This window comes from Hyaena hyaena, unplaced genomic scaffold, assembly GCF_003009895.1.
Source record: "Hyaena hyaena isolate Hyena2069 unplaced genomic scaffold, ASM300989v1 scaffold_75, whole genome shotgun sequence".
Lineage (NCBI taxonomy): Eukaryota > Metazoa > Chordata > Mammalia > Carnivora > Hyaenidae > Hyaena > Hyaena hyaena.
Window position 1 is genome coordinate 2062669 of NW_024080707.1, and position 6006 is coordinate 2068674.

Genomic DNA, 6006 nt, shown 5'->3' on the forward strand with positions numbered 1-6006 from the left:
CCAAGAAGATTGGCCAGAGGGGAACTCTCTGGGGAAGAAGTCATGACTGAAAAACTGTGCAAGCTGCTAATGGGACAGGTCCCTCCCCAGTCACTCAGTGGTCATGACTCCCAAAGTTCATGGTCACCATGTGAAGGAAACAAAGACCAAGAAGGCTTTTGGAATTTTAGGAGACTTTATCAGCCCCTTAGTGTATGCCATAGCTTCCCCCAACCCTGTCCATAAAGAGTCCCAAATCCACCTTTCCTACTTCACCTTGTATTACCTCTTGAATTTGTCACCAAGCTTCAGCCATACATGTGTTCTCTATTCCTGTCTAGGATGCACCAAATTCCAGTAGAACATTGTGATTAACAGTAAAAACTTTGGGGGTGCCTGGGTGGCTTATTTGGTTAAGCATCCGACTTTGGCTCAGGTCATGATCTCTCGGTTGTGGGTTCGAGCCCCACATCGGGCTCTATGCTGACAGCTCAGAGCCTGGAGCCTGCTTTGGATTCTGTGTCTCCCTTTCTCTCTGCCCCTTCCCCGCTTGTGTGCTCTCTCTCTCTCTCTCTCTCTGTCTCTCTGTCTCTCTCTCTCTCTCAAAAAAATAAACATTAAAAATTTTTTTAAAGTACAAATTTTGTAGCTAGATTGCTGGAGTTCAGAGACTTCCTTTGCCATTTATTAGCAAGGAAGTAATACTTCTGCGTCTCAATTTCTCCAGTTGTAAAGTGAAAATAACAATAGTATTTATAACAATAGCACTCACTTCGTAAGGTTGCTAAAAGGATTAGATGCACTAATATGTAGAGTACTTAGATCACTTCCTACACATAATAAATATTATGAAGTGTTGGTTATTACTAGTAGTAAGTGTTGTCTTCCTACGCTAGTGTTTGCTATATTGAATATTTTCCCCCTGGACAACTGGTCATTCTGCAGGTCTCAAAGTCAATGTCATTTTCTTAGGGAGACTTTCCCTCTCAGTAAGTTTAATTATTCCCCAACCCCCATCCATTATATGTTCTAGCAGTGCTAGTATGCGGGCTTTTCTTTTCATGTTTGACTCACTTGATTATCTGTTTGAGTGATGGGTTGTTTCTTGTCTTTCTCCTCTATTGGATTGCAGGGTACTAGAGTAAAAGAATCACTCTTGTTCAGAGTTGTATTCAGGGGGCTAGTGCAGTATCTGTTCAAAGTGGTTGTTTAAAAAAAGGAAGAATTCATGGAAGCATGTCAGTATCATAGGAGAAGGCAACCTGACATTTCAAGTCAAGCTCATAGAAACAAACTCTCTCCGATATTCATATTGTCAAGACCCTCCTCCACTTTGCAATACCTCTCTGTTTGCCCAGTTCCGTTCTCCCCGTCATCATTAACAACCCACAGGTGATAATAAGAAGCAGTGGCAGTTACTCACTGAAGAGGAAAACAAACTGGTGAATGTAAATCAGGGAAGTTTGTTCTCAGAGGCTATATCCAATAATCTTATTTGCTTTTTTTGTGGCTCCTTGGGAGATGCTGATATAGAGCTCCAGCTAATCTTCCACTGGAATGTCCATCTGGCATCATGTTGCCAGGGATACCACTCCAATTTAGATATTCTCTCCCACTGTGCAGCCTCCGTGGGTGTAATTAGTAAGAGTATTCTAACAACAACAGGTCTCAGTGGCTGGACATGGCAAAGGTGTTTCTTGCTCACATTGCAGTCCAATGTGATTGATGGAGAAGGGGAGCAATTTGTTTCATGCTGTCATCTGTGAACCCAGGCTGCCTCCAAAAGGCAGCTCTGCCATCATTCAGGACTTCCAAGTCAGCTACCGGGTCCTCTGACTCCAGCCAGCCTATGTGTGAAGGATGAAGGCTTGAAAAGTTTTCAGAGGCCAGGCCTCAAAGTGGTGGATAGCATTTCTCCCCCATTCCCTTAGCCAGACTCCTCACTTGGCCATGACCAACTGCAAGTTAGGCTGGCAGGGTATAGTCACCTGCTTGCCTAGGAAGGAGAGGAAGTGTTGGTGAGTACCAGGTATCTCTTTCACAAAAGCAAATCAATATCATCATAACAATATGCAGGAAATAGAGTGCTGATAAGAACGTCAATTTTAATTTAGTTTACCTCAACCAGAAAAAGGGAACGCATACACATTTTAAGCCTTAAAAGCATACGGGCTTTTCCTCAAGGAATCATGCCCAAATCCTAACTTGCAAAGGCACTCTCCAGCAGAACAAAGGAGGTAAGGATTGTAGGCTCAGTAGATGAGTCTGCTCTCCCACGAGCTGCTGCTAAGCCCCTAGTTAAGCCCTCTTATTTCCATTTATCTATCACCACCCATTTTTATGTTATCTTTTTTTTTAATGTTTCATTTATTTTTTGAGAGAGAGAGACAGAGTGCAAGCAGGGATAGGGCAGAGAGAGGGAGACATAGAATCTGAAGCAGGCTCCAGGCTCTGAGCTGTCAGAACAGAGCCTATTGAGGGGCTCAAACTCATGGACTGTGAGATCATGACCTGAACCAAAGTTGAACCCTTACCCGACTGAGCCACCCAGGCGCCCTGTATCACCACCCAACATAGTGCTCTTTTGCAATGGGCCTTGACACTTAATTTTTCTTTCTTATTATTCAAGTAAGATTCATTCAGAGAAAGCTTGAAAAAATAAAAGAGGGGCTCCTGGGTGGTTCAGTAGGGTAAGCATCCAACTCTGATGCTTCATGAGTTCCAACTCTGTGTCAGGCTCTGTGCTTACAGTGTGGACCCTGCTAGGGCACTCTCTCTCTCTCTCTCTCTCCCTGTTTTTCCCCTGCTCTCTCTCAATAAAGAAATAAACTTAAAAAAAAAAAAGACGTGAAGACAAAAATCATTTATAATCACACAACTGGGCTGTCATTTTATTTTTTTCCTTATAGTTATTGACACATTTTAAAAAATGTTTTATTTATTTTTGAGAGAGAGTTTAGGTGAGGAGGGACAGAGGGGGGGTGGGCAGAGGATCTGAAGGCAGGCTCTGCACTGACAGGCTGATAGCAACAAGCCCAATGTGGGGCCTGAACTCACAAACCATGAGATCACAACCTGAACAGAAGTCAGATGCTCAACTGACTGATCCACCCAGGTGCCCCTGGGTTGTCATTTTAAAAAAGGCTTCTGACAAGGAGATTGAAGAAAGAAGGGGGAGGAACCCACAAATCACCCTCCCTCAGCGCCTGTCAACCATTCCATGGCCCTGTCCTTTTCCACCTTGAAGGATTCTCAACTATGTGTCTATTGATAACCACTCACTCCTTATTTCATTTCCTATCCACTAAGGCATACATTTAAACGTTGAGCTATGTAAGGGGCAAAAATTTTCAGAAAGATTCTTTGCCCTTTGATAGATTTTCCAGTCTACATACAGAAGTTCTTCTCTAATAGAAAAGAGTCAAATACAAGAATCTTTTATTACAGCATGTTTGTGTCACTTAAAAGGGGAAGACAAGGGGCACCTGGGTGGCTCAGTTAGATAAGGGTCCAACTTTAGCTCAGGTCATGATATCAGAGTCCATGAGTTCGAATTCCATGTTAGGCTCTGCACTGACAGCTCAGAGCCTGGAGCCTGCTTCAGATTCTGTGTCTCTCTGTCCCTTGGCTCCTCCCCTGCTCGCACTCTGTCTCTCTCTCAAAAGTAAAACAGAAATGTAAAAAAGTTAAAGGGAAGATGAGGATTACCATAGTCTGAACATATGCTTTATGTCAGATGAATCTAGATGCTTTATAAAGATAATCTTTTATTTTATCTTCAAATAAATTATTTTTCCCAATTTTACGGAGGAGAAAACTAAGGCACAGAGAGGTTAGTAACTCACCCAAGGTTACTCAGAAGTGATCAATTCTGTTCCTTTGATCACTCTTCGCCACTGCCCGTAAGCTCTAGACGTTATGGGGAAGATAAGGAAGGAGGATTTCTGGAAAAGCTCCATGGAAGTGGGAGGTGTCTGGACTAGGTTTGGCTGCACATTAAGTTACAGGTTAAAAAAAACCTTTCTTGAGCATCTCTGGCTGATGCTGTTTCTTCTCCAAGGCATCGCCTTGGTTCTGGCTTCTGCCTAGTTAGCCCAGCCCCTAGACTCCTGTAACGTCTTTCCTGCCCTTCAAACCTTGAGTGGTAGTGACTTTCTACTGCTGCTCTTCTTGGGACTACCTCATGCTCACCACTCCCCTGCAATAACATCCCTTCCTTCTGAAGTAAAATGAAACCAGAATGAATATATATTTATTGAGAACCTCCTCTTTTCCAAGTCTGGTACTGAGGGCAGAGAATTCCATGAATAATAAGCCCTGTGTCAGATGCATGCAAAAATGGGGAGGTTAGTCTATGGAGGAAAGACAAATCTTCAAGCACTTTTTTTTTTTACAATACAATATGGAAAGAGCTATGACAGAGCTATGTGGGAGGTCTTGTGGGTACACAATATCAGGGTCAATTGGCCAAGCAAGAATGATGGCTCTCCCACCTATGTCTTTTGTGACTTTTAGTCCATCTGTTTTCTGGAGGCCAGTGAACAATAAACCACTGTGTCTAGACCTTCAAGATTTAATCCCTTAATTTTACAGGCCACAATTTCCTCAGTGTTTATTTTCCCCACTCTATTTGCATCATCCTTCTCTGCCCCATAGAAAGGAGAAGAATCTGTAGGATAAAAATCCTAACTATCCATTTACTAGTTATAAAACTGTGTATAGTTACTTAAGCGTTCTCTGCCCCATTTTCTTCATTAGTGAACACAATAGTAATGGTTCCCGGCATTGACTATTGACTCTATTTTACTCAAGAGGGAAAGTGATAGCCTAGTAGCAACCAAGCTCTATCCATTTCCCCACCCCTGCCAGCTCCCAACCTCCTCTTCTCCTGCAGCATCCCTCCTTACTCTCTCCATCCCATCCACCCTTGTCTCCCTGCTGTTTCTCAGACCTACCAGAGTTAGTTCCAGTGCAAGGCCTTTACTCTCTGTTCCTTCTGCCTGGAATGTTCTTCCTTCAGGTGCCTACTTAGTTGACTTCTCTTCCTTCAAGTCTTTGCTCAAATTTTCTCTCTTAACCAGGTCTACCATGACTACCCTATTTATAATTTTTTTCTATTTTTTATTTTTATTTATTCATTTCAAGAGATAGAGCACAAGCAGGGGAGGGGCCAAGACAGAGGGAGACATACAATCTGAAGCAGGCTCCAGGCTCTGAGCTGTCACCACAGAGCCCGATGCAGGGCTTGAGCCCATGAACCATGACATCATGACCTGAGCTGAAGACAGATGCTCAAATGACTGAGCCACCCAGGCATCCCATGACTATCCTATTTAAACTGCAACCTGCCCCTGTTCCTCCTTCCCCAGCCAACATTCCTGGTCCCCCCACCAGCCCTATGTTTTTTCCTTTATCCATACACTTAGCTCTTCTATAAAACTTCAAAGCTTACTTACTTATTTTGCCTACTGTTTATTATCTCTCCCTCCCATTCCTCAATAAAATGTAAGCTCCACAGAACAGGAATCATTATCTGATTCATTCCTTGTGAATCTGAAGAGCCAGGATGGTATCTGACATACAGTAGCTGATGCTTATAGAGTGCTCCAAATAAATAAGTTATGTTTGTAAAGTTCTTACCACTGTTGCCAGCATGGAGTAGTATCAAAACAAGAGCTCACACTTAATATTTGTCATTGAGTAGTTTACATATAATAACTCATTCAGTCCTCAAGACAGACCCTAGGAGGTGGGCTCCTTTTACAGGTGAGAAAATGAGGCTCAGAGATGTTAATGCAACTTGCTAACATCACTCTGCCAGTAAATTGTTGAGGCAGGACAGTGTGGCACCAGAGTCAGGTCTTTCAATAGCTATGCCATACACCTCTCTCAATAGGCATCATTTATATTTTTAGGTCAATTTAAAAGTGAATTTAAAAAATTTTTTAAGTTTATTTATTTTTGAGAGAGCGCAAGCAGGGGTGAGAGGAGAGACAGAATCCCAAGCAGTGTCCATGCCATCAGTGC